General features: G+C 43.1%; 1 protein-coding gene and 1 long non-coding RNA gene across 4 annotated transcripts in view; one reads left to right on the top strand and one right to left on the bottom strand.

The window, feature by feature from the left end:
• UTRN (utrophin) overlaps positions 1–15,674 on the top strand; it is a 565,218-nt gene that overhangs the window by 278,009 nt on the left and 271,535 nt on the right. The gene's annotated exons all lie outside the window — the stretch shown is intronic.
• LOC127049346 (uncharacterized) overlaps positions 12,997–15,674 on the bottom strand; it is a 202,779-nt gene continuing 200,101 nt past the window's right edge. Inside the window, exon 3 of the long non-coding RNA XR_007773946.1 lies at positions 12,997–13,110. This is a non-coding gene — a long non-coding RNA (uncharacterized LOC127049346). The remainder of the gene's footprint in view (positions 13,111–15,674) is intronic.

Here is a 15,674-nt window from a genome sequence, read left to right as displayed (position 1 = left end):
GCCAAATCTTCAAATAGTAATTTTCTCCTCAGGGCTGTGTTCACAAACCTTCATTAAAAAACAATGTGAAACTAACAAGAGATGTGCCATGCTGCTTTTTATTGATTCCTTCTTTCACTCTTTTGTTTGTATGTTGCTTAATTAGATAAGCTCTTCACCACCACATAAAAATAAAAATAATGAATGCATGTGGACCATTTATTGTACTTGCACCCAAAAAGACTTTGTAAGAAGCTGAAAGATCTTGGGTTTCTAATTTTTAATGTAATATAGGACAGGATCATGATTCCACTCTGCTTTATAATTCCACAGGAGAGAGGTTGAGGGGAAGAGGTAATTTCTTCAGAATTATTTACTTATAATTTAAAAGTCTGAATTTCTTTTCATACTAACTTTAATAAAATACGTAATGTACAACTGAGAATTAGTTAGTTTCCATTTGATTTTATTGTTGCCTAGAGAATTGACCAAGACTTGGTCCTATATAGTGCTTTTCATATAACATAGACATCTTTAAAATAAATTGATGCTTGTTCTGATTCATGTCCATTGGTGGCTTTTGCCAGCTAATTCTAAGAGGAAAAAGTCATGTAGTGAGTAATGCAGATACAATTAAAGTTCACTGGGGAATATCTTTTTTCATTGCGAAAACCTATATATAAATATTTTATTGTTCGGTAGAAAAACAAATTCCATTTAATTAAGAGTTAATGAAAATTATTTTCTCAGATATTAAACCACATTTATTCTAAAATGTAATGAACTGGTTTTTAATTTGCTGCAAATACCAGATTATTATACGTTTAAATTGTTTGCAGTCCCTCTCCCAAGAAGTAGAGTAAAGCCACCTAATTTGCAGCTTAATACATTGTTACTGTGCACTTAAAGATATGGTTCGTACAGTTTTGAAATCTTAAGACGACAAGCCAAGACATGCTGGATTCACAAATTGTAATTGCCAATGTGGGGGAAATTTCTTAAAGAGTGAGGATACTATATTAGGGCAGAGTTCAAAGCTACAGGTAATTTTCTTTTTAGCTGACTTGCACAGGACTTTTTTTTTGGTAGAAGATAGCATATATTTTAAATGCCATGTTCCATGGCTTTCTCTTGTTGACACATGTTAATGGTACAGTACTTGCTGTAATACACACTGCTACAGTAGCTTGATAGAACATATTGGGAGACGAGGTACTGTTTTCAGAGACATTTTCTGTTTAATTTTTGATTGAATTATTATGAGTTTGTTTTTACCTAATGAGCATTGGTGTCTAGACAACCAGAGTCCACACAGTCTACATAAAAACCAAAACACAGAAATTATATAATAAAATCGACCTTTGATACTATATATTTATAAACTACAGCTAGCAGCTAATGGCTAGTGCTGCTTGAGAGAGAGAGAGAGAGTGTGTGTAATATTAATTGTCTAACTTCCATAGACACTGAAAATATTATACATAATTAAACTAATGTGATGAGACCAACCAACACAGCAACTTAAAATGTGATATTAAATTAATGTATTTGAGGGGCATATTGCTAGAAATCTACAGCACTGGTTAGCTGCATTCTTCCAAAAAAATTGTGCCAGAACCACTTTTAGTTGGTTCTGTTCTTAAAAAGAAATGAAGGATTGTAACTGCTTATGCATTTGGATAGGAAGACATTTTTTGAAATGCTTGTCTGCTTTTAAAGTGATATTAAGTATTAGACAAAATAGAGTTGTCAGAGTATTCCTCTTGAACCATCAGTGTCACTTCTCTCCATTACACATCCTGGCTGACTGTCACTGATAGAACCTGGACAGGAATGCCTGTATGGCAGGAGGACTGAGGGAACAGAAGAAAATAGAACACACAGAGTCCTAAATAGCAGCAGGTTCTCTGCAGGCTTGTAGAAGTTTCACTAGAAGTTTTCTCACATTACATGGGTTCTAATATGTGTGGGCTGTGTGCAGTTTTCTCGTTTTTTACATCCATGTGTGGAATTAATTTTCTGTGCACCAATATGGAGGTGATGTGTGACAACCTTAAATACATGTCTTAAAATTGAGAGACGGCAAAGTGGTGCGGGATGCCGGGCAGATTCCTTGCACTTCATTGGTGTGAAGAATATTTCTGTAGCAGTGTTTTACAATGTACATTACCATAGGGATAAATCCCAACTGGATGGGTTTTGTGAACTCCAAAATGCAGAGAATTTTGGGTGCTGGACTTATTTTAAAAGGACTTGCTGACTGACTTTTTAATTGATAAACACGGTAGCTTTTACTTCCAGTAGAAAAAGTCATTGATTTGTTCTGTGAGTAATTGTTTTTCTCCCCTCCTGTTAACAGTACAGTTCACACCATTAAGCTTTTGTGCAGCATTCCGCCTGCTACGATAAAGGAAAATCTGACCATTGGGCATGGGCAAATTAATTCTTCCCTTACTTATGCATCTAGTGCCAACCATAGTGGTATCTGGACTCTATTTCCATGTATTGTTTTGTATCCACAAGTAAAGTAAAAGCAGTATGTTTGGATTTCTATGGTGTGTCCATCATTCTTGTGATTCCTTGTGGCCTCAGGACCAGTACAGTTTAATTGATAAGCCACAAAGTAAAAGGTGAAATTGTGGAGTAGTGCATTGACTGAGAATTAGATCAGTCAGCAGCCCGATGAGACTTTTGTTTTGTATAGTTATGGTAGTGCTTATTGCTATGGCAGCATAAGGCACAGTAAATACAAAAATCTGGATAAAGCCTTTTAAAATTGATTTTAAATCCTGGAAATCCTGGACGCCCCATCATCTCATTGGCACCCTGACAGCAGGATTGTCTGGCTATGTAGACTCCCTCCTCAAGCCCTACGCTACCAGCACTCCTAGCTATCTTCGAGACACCACTGATTTTCTGAGGAAACTACACTCCATTGGTGGTTTTCTAGAAAACACCATCCTAGCCACTATGGATGTAGAAGCCCTCTACACCAACATTCCACACAAAGATGGACTACAAGCCATCAGGAACAATATCCCCGATAATGTCACGGCAAACCTGGTGGCAGAACTTTGTGACTTTGTCCTCACTCATAACTATTTCACATTTGGGGACAACGTATACCTTCAAATCAGCGGCACTGCTATGGGTACCTGCATGGCCCCACAGTATGCCAACATTTTTATGGCTGACTTAGAACCACGCTTCCTCAGCTCTTGTCCTCTAATGGCCATGCTCTACTTGCGCTACATTGATGACACCTTCATCATCTGGACCCATGGAAAAGAAGCCCTTAAGGAACTCCACCATGATTTCAACAATTTTCACCCCACCTTCAGCCTCAGCCTGGACCAGTCCACACAAGAGATCAACTTCCTGGACACTACAGTGCTAATAAGCAATGGTCACATAAACACCACCCTATACCGGAAATCTACTGACCGCTATACTTACCTACGTGCCTCCGGCTATCATGCAGACCACACCACACGATCCATTGTCTACAGCCAAGCTCTACGATACAATAGCATTTGCTCCAACTCCTTAGACAGATACAAACACCTACAAGATCTCTATCATGTGTTCTTACAACTACAATACCCACCTGCTGAAGTGAAGAAACAGATTGACAGAGTCAGAAGAGTACCCAGAAGTCACATACTACAGAACAGACCCAACAAAGAAAGTAACAGAACGCTACTAGCCGTCACCTTCAGCCCCAGCTAAAACCTCTCAAGCGCATCATCAAGCATCTACAACCTATCCTGAAGGGCGATCCATCACTCTCAGATCTTCGGAGGGAGGCCAGTCCTTACTTACAGACAGCCCCTCAACCTGAAACGAATACTCACCAGCAACCACAGTCCAATGAAGTGTGCTGTAGCCCATGAAAGCTTATGCTCAAATAAATTTGTTAGTCTCTCAAGTACTCGTGTTCTTTTTGCAGATACATACTAACATGGCTGCTACTCTGAAACCATGGTGACCTGGTCCAAATGAGAGAAGAGGGGAATTAGCAGTCTCCTAGCCAGTTACAAGGAGACAAAATGCAGTGCAAGTCATTGCTGCTGCTGCCATCACTTGCGTATGCAAGAGCCGCAATGAGTCTTGGAGGCTGTGAACCGTTTTGCAAAAATTTGTCCACAGCCCACGCTTTTAGGTGCTTCCTTCTGCTCACAAGCATTTTTTCACTTTGTGGATAAAGTTGTAACTTGGCTCTCCTCATCTAGATCTCTAACGTAGACAAACCTGTTGAATCTGGGTTTGATGAAAAAGAGATGGAGGTGAACGTCACCTGCACAGTGATTCCTAGACACATTGGCCTGCTGGCCCCACACACTGGATAGGAGGAATAATAAAAAGGAAACACTCTGTTGAACCAAGCGTGACCTCCAGCTTCTGGGCTCTCTGAATGGAAGGAGTGAACCAATGGATGGCCAATCGGCCACTCCTGTAAGTAAGCTATGACCTCCAAATCCACGGTGTCAGATTAAAGAAAGATGTTTAAAAAACTAAAACAAACAAACAAAAAATAATCGGATCATTTACAATAAGATATTAGTTATATTTTCTGGATGCACATAGGGTACATACCTTGATATCAAAATATATGATCAATGTACAAGATGTTGCTTAATACTGTTAATTCTGTATTAACATTTCCCTTTTTTGAAAATTGTGTGTACGTTTGTGTGTGGGGAGGTGGGGGGGTGTTAAAAATATTCATGTCAACTTTTTTCTTTTTGTTTGGGAAACAATGTTTTTTGGGTGGAAGGGGGAAGCATTTCAAGGGAACATAAAGAAAAAAAAACTAAGGGGGATGCAAGCCAATTATTATCCTCTGTGTATATTCTTCTTGACTTCCTATTAGTATAGGATTACTGTATCTATATCAAAACATCTTAATCATGTCAGTATTTCTGTTGCACTGTTTTCCTGTGCAGAGTATGCCATTATTTTTATCAATTTTTCTGTGAATCTGCCTGGTACTGTTGTTAAATTTAAGTCTTTTGTTATAAGATTATTATTATTTTTATATGTACAGTACAAATCACTGCCTGGGTCCACACATTTCAAACGGCTTTTTTTTTTGTTTCCCCTGTAAAGAGAGAAAATAGGAGGAGATTCCTTAGTCAGGTGTGAATCTTTTTTTAACAGGCTAACTGCCAACAGAAGTCTGAGTCCTGTTCAAGTTCTGTTTCTATTTTTTTTAAATTTCTTTTGAAATGGTTTTCCAATTATGTATTTTGTCATACAGAGATGAAGAAATATACTTTCTGTGAATTAATACTGAACTTGCTTTATTTGGTTAGTATCAGAGCCCATATTTATCATCTGCATTATCACATTTCATTCTTTTTCTGGTATTTCATATTTAAAGTCTGCACTCCGCAACTTAATAGCTTTTTGCAGGTTGTTCTTGAAAAAAGTCATGAGATATGTTCTAGACATGATCTTGATTGCTGAAACTTCAACCCATGTATACAATTTTGTAATACAGATAGCTGTTTGTTCCTTTCTTCTCTGAAAGTGTTTTTAATAAAGTAAGCAATTTGTATAAACTCATATTACACATCCTTTTTTTAATATATCAGCTACATCTGTTGGTTTAAAGGGATAACCATCCCTAAGGAAATCCTTCTACTTACCATAGTGATGTTTCCCCCAACATCTAAAAACTATTCAGCTCGGGTCTGAAAGCACTATTATTTTTTGTTTTTGATATTACCAAGACTTGCTCTTCTTGTTTGGGCAAATGCCTTATGTATGCCCAATTAGGAAGTACACTTTTAAGCAGTGGGTGATGTTCATGAATGTTGGGATATGAATCTAGCACACAACTGTATGATAAGATTAGATTTGCTAGTTTCTATTCCATCTGTATCCATGATGGATTCTCTCTATTAGTGATCCATTCCAGTACCAGTCTAATTTGTACCGCTGTATAGTATCTTTTGAAGTCTAGTAGTGCCAGGTATCCCACCTCAACTGGGTGATGTAGCCCTTCTGTTTTATTCTTGGTTTCTGATTTGACCATAGGAATCTTTGAATAGCTTTTGTAAATTCATTGAATAAATTTTTGGGAGATGTAATGTAAATCATGGCAAAAGGATACAAGACCCTAGGGGAGTGTGTGTGTGTGTGTAGGGGGGCGGGGGGGGGGAGGATGACATTTGTTTTAAGTGTGTGAATTTTACGTATCAGAGTCAATAGTGATAATTTCTGCCTTTTGAGATCATTGTATAACCTCATTGACTTCAATGGGAAATCATAGTTTGCACTAGCTGAGGATCTGTCTCCATGCCTTTTAAATTGAAGATAATTCGTTTTTACCATTTAATAGATGGGGGGAAAAGGCTTTTTCTTCAGGTTTAGGTTCCTGTGTGATTGGTCCAGTGCAACTCCCATTGCAGTTTAGTAGTCTTTCCATTGGTTGCCATCTGAGTTACAGATCATGCTCGGGCATCTCTTGTCTTTGACACTGGGGGGCATACCTACCATTAGTACAAGTACTGATGTCCAGCAGGAGGCTGGTGTCTTTGTTGACAGAGGCCAGGACCTTGTGGTGTTGGTGTGATGAGCTTTGTGTTATTCCCACTCCAGAGAATGTAAACAGATAAGATAAACATTATTCATTGTCAATAGTGAAATGGGATTTGGAGATTTTACTATTTTTCCATGTCTACATATTCATATACATACTGTGGTCACTCTAATCCATTTAGGGTGCAAACCAGCTTATTAAAATTTTAAATTCATAAGATCCGAGTCTGGGAAAAGAATGAGTTACAAAAGCACCAATGGCTGTTAATCTGCAAATACCTTGTTAGCTGTATGGTAAAGTGTCATACTAGATTGCTCAGACTTTCTTCCTCTTGTCTCCATTCACTTCCCTTTAAATGAAAGATTCTTTAGGAAGGTACTGTCTGAAGAGATGGTTGGGGGATAGCTGATATGAGCAGGAAAGTCAGACCTGTTAATAAAAATCATTTGGAAATGCAATGTGCAGTGTTTCTGTAGAATTTTTGTCTGCCTAGCAGAGCGTAGACTTGCAGTACTTTACATGATGATCAATACTACCGTAGTGGGAGTAACAAAATGTATGATTTTCATTTCCTTTTAGTCTAGTGAGCTGAAGGAGAAATGGATACTGCTACTGGAACTTACTACTTTCAAAAAAGATTTGTTGCTTCTATAGGGCCCCAAATAACTCACCCTTCAGAAACTCATCTGTTAGCACTGGTGTGCTAAGATTAAGTGCAGTATATAGCAGAAACCAGCATGACTTCAGAAAAATGAAATACCGGTAAATCTACTTTTGTATTAGAAGCATAGATAGCTCACAGTGTACCAAGCCCCCCGATGTGTGACAGCAGCCTCTAGATTAGAAGACACCGAGCAGTCATGGAGGAAGCTTGAACTAGAATGAGATTCAGTTTTTAAATTAAAACGAAGTTGTCTGTAACTTAATTTCCATGATTCAGTATTTCTGATGTTAAATAATTCTGAGGAATAAGCAATGATGCAATTATCAGAGGGGTAACCGTGTTAGTCTAGATCTGTAAAAAGCAAAAAAGAGTCTCGTGGCACCTTATAGACCAGGGGTCAGCAACCTTTCAGCAGTGCTGTGCCGAATCTTCATTTATTCACTCTAATTTAAGGTTTTGCGTGCCAGTAAAACATTTTAATGTTTTTAGAAGGTCTCTTTCTATAAGTCTATAATATATAACTAAAGTATTGATGTATGTAAAATAAATACAGTTCTTAAAATGTTTAAGAAGCTTCATTTAAAATTAAATTAAAAGCAGAGCCCCTTTGGACTGGTGGCCAGGACCTGGGCAGTGAGAGTGCCGCCTTTGGCACGCGTGCCATAGGTTGCCTACCCCTGTTAGTTTATAACAGACGTATTAGAGCATAAGCTTTCGTGGGTGAATACCCACTTTGTCTGACACATGTGATGCAATATTAGTTACATGGGGATGGAAGGGAATTTAGAAATGAAAAACAACAATGTGATGCTTGTTTGCTTCTGCATAATGCACATCAGTTCAGCTTTTCTGTTTTAATTCTGACTTTGTTTTATTTGGCTCAGATTGAGTTTAATAATGTAAAGGAAGAAATTGTGGTAATTAAAAATGGTGTATCTATTTAATACCAAATACATGTCCTCTCTGGTACTGTATCATGACCTGCATATGGGGATGGGACAGCTTATTTATTAATTGTTTTACATCTTTAACTTTGATATTTAATTTGTTTTGCACCCTAAATGTTTTATTTAAAATCTACATGGAAGACTGGAAGGAAATTAAGAGCTGAGATGCTCCTGTTAGCCCTGTCCCTACTCCTCTTTTCCCCAAGGCCCTGTCCCTGGCCAGGGTGGAAGCCAGAAACACTGTTGTAAGAGCTGCCCATGGAGCCTGGGCCATTGTGGGCAGCCCCGGACCCTCCATCTGCCTGGATGGGTGCCAGGGTGGCTGAGAGCAGCTTCCAGCCCATGTCCCCATCCCTGAGGTGTGCTGCTTGGGGCAGGTTGAGGGTCCAGGGCTCCCCACAATGGCCTGCACTCACTGGCTGGTTGTTACCATGGCTTGGCTCCGACTTCTGACCTGACCCAGGGGGTGGGGGGAGGAGCAGCATGGCAGGGGCCACTGAGTGGAGCTGGGCCTCATGGTGGGGGGGTAGTGATTGCTCACCTGAGCCTCTCCACCAGGAAGAGGCTGGCACCACCAACAGGGACTGCACTTTGCAGTAGAGGATGCTGATCACCTTATCAGTTCCCCCACCATGAAGTGCAGCCCCTGCCCCCGGGGTCACTGCATGCCTGCAACACGACTCCCAGCTCCCAAACTATGCCCATGTTAAAAACTGGACAGGCATGGCCCCCTGGCCCCTCCGGTTCCGGTGTCCCTGGCATGAAAGGATGTCCATATTTATGAATTTGTTCAGTGCTAGTTAGATATCGAAAGCTTGAAAGCTGAAATCTAACAAAGTAGGCTTGTCAATAGAATAAGTGTTAAAATCAGTATAGAATGAAATCTGATAGGATAACCTCTTTGTATTGAGTCCTGGGAGGCAGGAGCATTGGCTTATTAATTTTAACACTCGGTTCTTTTCAGGTCAACTTTTAACTTGAACAGTATTTCTCAATTCTGGCCTCTTGATTATTCTTAATCAACAATTTCTTAATTCAGCCAGAAACACATTCATATGGAATCAACTGTGGCTCAGTCAAGTGTAGACACACCCAGTGTGTTCAAGGCATGTATTGAACAACCCGATACAGTCTTTCAAGCTACTGTCAGTGACTAAGATTGAGGCTCAGCAGTTATGTCAAAGAACAGTGCAAATCACCAAGATTTCTTACTGAGCTTACTTCTGATCATCATTTCTTTAATATGTAACACATCTATCTCCCTTCCTGCATTTCTCCAAGGAGGAGGGATGTACTTGTCTTTAAGGCATCTCTGAGTGTTTGGTCCCTGCTATTTGAATGTATGGGTTCAAAAGGGCCAAGCTGAGACTATCAAAAGCAATTGTTTGAAGTTATGGTTCAAATTTCTTTTAGGCCAATTTGCTTGGAATTATTAAGAATTTAAAATCCAAAATATGGTTACTTGAGATCTCACTAGAGAGTGTACACTTAACAAGATACCTAATGCTAATGCTTCCTGGGCTCAGTAAAAAGGGGTTATTCTATTTGATTCCAATCTATATTGATTGTAACATCTATCCAATTGGCAAACCTAATTTGTTAGATTTCAGCTTTAAAATCTAATTGGCAAATTCATAAAATTTGAAACTCTTTCATGCTTACACAGCCTGGTTGGGCTTTCTAAATTATGATGGGAGCCATAGCCTTTAGAGCAGTAATAGGGTACGTCTACACTACGGGATTATTCGATTTTACATAAACCGGTTTTGTAAAACAGATTGTATAAAGTCGAGTGCACGCGGCCACATTAAGCACATTAATTCGATGGTGTGCGTCCATGGTCCGAGGCTAGCGTCTATTTCTGGAGCATTGCACTGTGGGTAGCTATCCCATAGCTATCCCATAATTCCCGCAGTCTCGCCCACCCTTTGGAATTCTGGGTTGACAGCCCAGTGCCTGATGGGGCAAAAACAGTGTCGCGGGTGGTTCTGGGTACAGCCTCACCCCTCCCTCCATGAAAGCAGCAGACAACCATTTCGCACCTTTTTTCCTGGGTGATCTGTGCAAACGCCATAGCACAGCAAGCATGGATCCTGCTCAGATCAATGCCACAATCGTGGACGTTGTAAACACCTCGCGCATTCTCGTACAGTCTATGCTGAACTGGGACCTGCAAAGCCAGGTGAGGAGGAGGCGGCGGCTACGGCAGCGCGGCAACGAGAGTGATGAGGACATGGACACAGAATTATCTCAAACCGCGGGCCCCTGCACTTTGGAGATCCTGCTGGTAATGGGGCAGGTTCTAGCTATTGAACGCCGATTTTGGGCCCGGGAAACAAGCACAGACTGGTGGGACCGCATAGTTTTTCAGGTGTGGGACGATTCGCAGTGGCTGTGAAACTTTCGCATGCGTAAGGGCACTTTCATGGAACTTTGTGACTTGCTTTCCCCTGCCCTGAAACACCATAATACCAAGATGAGAGCAGCCCTCACAGTGGAGAAGCAAGTGGCAATAGCCCTCTGGAAGCTTGCAACGCCAGACAGCTACCGGTCAGTCAGGAATCAATTTTTGGAGTGGGCAAATCTACTGTGGGGGCTGCTGTGATGCAAGTAGCCAAAGCAATCATTAAGCTGCTGCTACGAAAGGTTGTGACTCTGGGAAACGTGCAGGTCATAGTGGATGGCTTTGCTGCAATGGGATTCCCTAACTGTGGTGGGGCGATAGATGGAACCCATATCCCTTTCTTGGCACCGGAGCACCAGGGCACCCAGTACATAAACTGCAAGGGGTACTTTTCAATGATGCTGCAAGCACTGGTGGATCACAAGGGACATTTCACCAACATCCACGTGGGATGGCCAGGAAGAGTTCATGATGCTCGCGTCTTCAGAAGCACTGCTCTGTTTAAACTGCTGCAGCAAGGGAATTACTTCCCAGACCAGAAAATAACAGTTGGGGATATTGAAATGCCTGTAGTTATCCTGGGTGACCCAGCCTACTTCTTGATGCCTTGGCTTATGAAGCCATACACAGGCAGCCTGGACAATGGTCAGGAGCTGTTCAACTACAGGTTGAGCAAGTGCAGGATGGTGGTAGAATGTGCATTTGGCCATTTAAAGGCGCACTGGCGCACATTACTGACTCGCTCAGACCTCAGCCAAACCAGTGTCCCCATTGTTATTGCTTCTTGTTGTGTGCTCCACAATCTCTGTGAGAGTAAAGGGGAGACCTTTATGGCAGGGTGGGAGGCTGAGGCAAATCATCTGACTGCTGATTACGCGCAGCCAGACACCAGGGCGATTAGAAGAGCACACCACGAAGCAGTGTGCATCAGAGAAGCTTTGAAAACGAGTTTCATCACGGGCCAGGGTACAGTGTGACTGCTGTGTTTGTTTTCCCTTCATGAACCCCCCCCCCTTGATTGACTCCTTCCCTGTAAGCAACCCACTCTCCCCATTCGATTACAGCTTGCTTAAGGAAATAAAGTCACTATTGTTTAAAAATCATGTATTCTTTATTAAAAATCATTCCCTGTCAGCAACCCACCCTCCCCCTTCGATTACAGCTTGCTTAAGGAAATAAAGTTTCTATCGTTTAAAAATCATGTATTCATTATTAAAAAGTAATTATAAAAAGAGGCAGAGAACTGACAAGGTATCCCGGGTGTGGTTTGGGAGGAGGATAGGAGGGAAGGAAAAGGCCATTAAACACATTTCAATGTAATGACAGCCTTTTGGTTGGACTGTCCACAGGGGAGGAGTGTGTGGGTGCACGAAGCCTTCCCTCATGCGTTCTTACACGTCTGGGTAAGGAAGATATGGAACATGGTGAGTGGTGAGGGTGGTTACACAGGGGCTGCATCGTCACTCTGTGACCCCACTGCTCTTCCTGAAGATCCACCAGATGTCGGAGGATATCAGTTTGATCACGCAGCAGCTCCAGCGTTGCATCCCGCCACCACTGATCTTCCTGCCTACGCCTCAGATCTTCCTGACGAGCGTTCCTCCTGTCCTCACGTTCACTAGCATCTTTCCTGTAATTTGATACCACATCCTTCCGCTCATTCAGATGAGCTTTTTCACTGCGGGTTACTTTCATGATTTCCGAGAACATTTCGTCTCGCGTCTTCTTTTTCCCCTGCCTTATCTGAGATAGCCTTCGTGATGGAATAGAGAGGCTTGAAAAATTTGCAGCTGCATGAAGGAGGGAAAAAAGGGAGAGAAGTGTTTAAAAAGATACATTTTACAGAACAATGGTTATACTCTTTCACAGTGAACAACACTATTCACCTTACATAGCACATGTGATTTCACTACAAGGTCGCATTTGGCATCTTAATATTGAGTGCCTGCGGCTCTGGTGTTGCAGATCTCACAGACGCAGGTCCGGGCATCAGAATTCAGCTTGCATGCGGCCATGGTAAGCCATTGTCTTTCAGCTTCTCCAGCCTTCAGATACACAGTGCCCTCTGATGCTTCTTTCCTGTTAACATGCAGCAGCAGAAGCCAACCCCCTGTGACGATGCGGATCTGGTGGGACCCAACTGAGGGTATGTCTACATCTACAATTTTGCAGCGCTGGTTGTTACAGCTGTATTAGTACAGCTGTATAGGGCCAGCGCTGCAGAGTGGTCACACTTACAGCAACCAGCGCTGCAAGTGGTGTTAGATGTGGCCACACTGCAGCGCTGTTGGGCGGCTTCAAGGGGGGTTCGGGGAACGCGAGAGCAAACCGCAGGGAAGGAGACCTGCTTGCACGGGGTTCGGGGAACGCGAGAGCAAACCGGGGAAGGAGACCTGCTTCCCCGCGGTTTGCTCTCGTGTTCCCCGAACCCCCCTGCAAACCGCAGGGAAGGAGACCTGCTTGCATGGGGGTTCGGGGAACGCGAGAGCAAACCGGGGAAGGAGACCTGCTTCCCCGCGGTTTGCTCTCGCGTTCCCCGAACCCCCCCGCAAACCGCAGGGAAGGAGACCTGCTTGCACGGGGGTTTGGGGAACGCAAGAGCAAACCGGGGAAGGAGACCTGCTTGCACGGGGGTTCGGGGAACGCGAGAGCAAACCGGGGAAGGAGACCTGCTTCCCCGCGGTTTGCTCTCGCGTTCCCCGAACCCCCCTGCAAACCGCAGGGAAGGAGACCTGCTTGATTAACAAAGAGGCTTCCTCAGGTATGCTGCGATACCTGCTTATTCCACGGAGGTCAAGAAAAGCGCTGGTAAGTGTCTACACTTGATTACCAGCGCTGGATCACCAGCGCTGGATCCTCTACACCCGAGACAAAACGGGAGTACGGCCAGCGCTGCAAACAGGGAGTTGCAGCGCTGGTGATGCCCTGCAGATGTGTACACCTCCTAAGTTGCAGCGCTGTAACCCCCTCACCAGCGCTGCAACTTTGTGATGTAGACAAGCCCTGAGAGTGCCAATTCAGGACCAATTGCTCAAATACGGCAGTTACAGCCCTAAGCTGGGGTTTTTCCCCCTCTAAGGCAAACCAAACCAGCCAGACAAAAAGGACTTGGGTTTCACCCCACTGGCTAACCACAAGTCACACAAGCAATGTCCTTAGACACTCCAGTCTCCCAATATCACCACCAGTGCCACCTGTCCTGGGGATGAATGGTTATGAAAACCAACACCCCAGTAAAAGAAAAAGGTTCTCTCGATCCCAAAGGACCAAGCCCCACACCCAGGTCAATATACACATCAGATCTTACCCACAAATCACGCTGTTGCCAATCCTTTAGAATCTAAAATCTAAAGGTTTATTCATAAAGGGAAAAAGATAGAGATGAGAGCTAGAATTGGTTAAATGGAATCAATTACATACAGTGATGGCCAAGTTCTTAGTTCAGGCTTGTAGCAGTGATGGAGTAAACTGCAGCTTCAAATCAAGTCTCTGGAGAACATCCCCCGCTGGGATGGGTCATTCAGTCCTTTGTGCAGAGCTTCTGTTTGTAGCAAAGACCCTCCAGAGGTAAGAAGCAGGATTGAAGACAAAATGGAGATGAGATATCAGCCTTATATAGGCACTTCCAGGTGTAAGAACACTTCTTTGTTCTTACTGTGGAAAATTACAGCAAAATGGAGTTTGCAGTCACATGGGCCAGTTTCTGCACACCCTGCTGAGTCACAGGGCGTAACTGCCTTCTCTCGATGGGACAGTTGTGTAGGTGATGGTCCTTAATGGGCCATCAAGCAGGCTAAACAGAGCTGACACCAACCTGTCTGGGATCTTTCCCAGTAACACAGCACAAGTTTGAAATATAGACAGTATAGAGCCAATACTTATAACTTCAACTACAAACGATACAGACATACAGACAGCATAATCATAACCAGTAACTCATAACTTGGTCTTAGACACCTTATATGACCCCCTTTACGTAAGATCTGGTGCCACTACAGGACCTTGGTTGCAACCCATGTTCTATATGGTCCCAGTTTTTATCAATAACGTCACCCCCCCCATCCAGTTCTCTAGGATGATTGCTTTACCCCTCCCCCTACCACATGGCTGGTATCATGGAAGATCACTGCTAATCACCCCTCTTTTTCCCCCTCACCGCATGGCCGATAGCTGGGAATATTGCTGCTAGCCAAACTTTAAAAAGCTCAGTGCTATCCTTCCTCCCCTCCCCCCCCTTGGCTACGTGCAAGAAAGGATTTCTTTTAAGCAACGGCCCAGGAGGAAAATGGCCATCTCTGTCCCCTTAATTAAATTCCTGAATTTCAACCAGGTTACCATGAATGATATCACTCTGCTGAGGATAACAGAGTGAGATAAAGAACGGATGTTTCTTGAATGCCAGCAATCACTGGGACCATATGTAGCTAGGCTTTGCCATGCAATGATACCCGATTACTTGCTACATGCATGGCGTGGTAAAGTGTCCTACCATGGTGGACGGAACAAGGCTGCCTTGCCCAGAAACCTTCTGCAAAGGCTTTTGGAGTACCTCCAGGAGTGCTTCATGGAGATGTCCCTGGAGGATTTCCGCTCCATTCCCAGACATGTTAACAAACTTTTCCAGTAACTTTACTGGCCACGAGTGCATCCCAAGCCCTCATGGCAAATCAGTCATTAAAAAACGCTTGCTTTTAAACCATGCTTTATATTTACAAAGGTACACTCACCAGAGGTCGCTTCCATGGCTTCACTGTCTGGGCTAGTGGCTTGGGAGGGTAATTTCGTCGGGGTCACAAAAAGCTCCTGGCTGTTGGGGCTAACGGAGTGCTGTGTGCTCTCTGCAAGGTTGTCCTCATCTTCCCCCTCCGCAGAATCCTCAGCCATGGTTGAGATTACAACCGCCACCTGAGAATCCACGGACAGGGGTGGGGTAGTGGTGGCGCAGCCCCCTAAAATTGCATGCAGCTCAGCGTAGAAGCGGCATGTTTTTGGACCTGACCCAGACTTTCCGTTTGCTGCTTTGATTTTCTGGTACGCATGTCTGAGCTCCTTAAGTTTCACTCTGCACTGTACTGAGTCCCTGGTGTGGCCTTTTTCCATCATAGCCTTGGAAATTTTTTCAAATATTTTTTC

Source organism: Gopherus flavomarginatus, chromosome 4 (genome assembly GCF_025201925.1).
Source record: "Gopherus flavomarginatus isolate rGopFla2 chromosome 4, rGopFla2.mat.asm, whole genome shotgun sequence".
In the NCBI taxonomy this organism is placed as follows: domain Eukaryota; kingdom Metazoa; phylum Chordata; order Testudines; family Testudinidae; genus Gopherus; species Gopherus flavomarginatus.
Note: the sequence above shows the minus strand (reverse complement) of the source record. Positions and strands in the feature narration are given on the sequence as shown.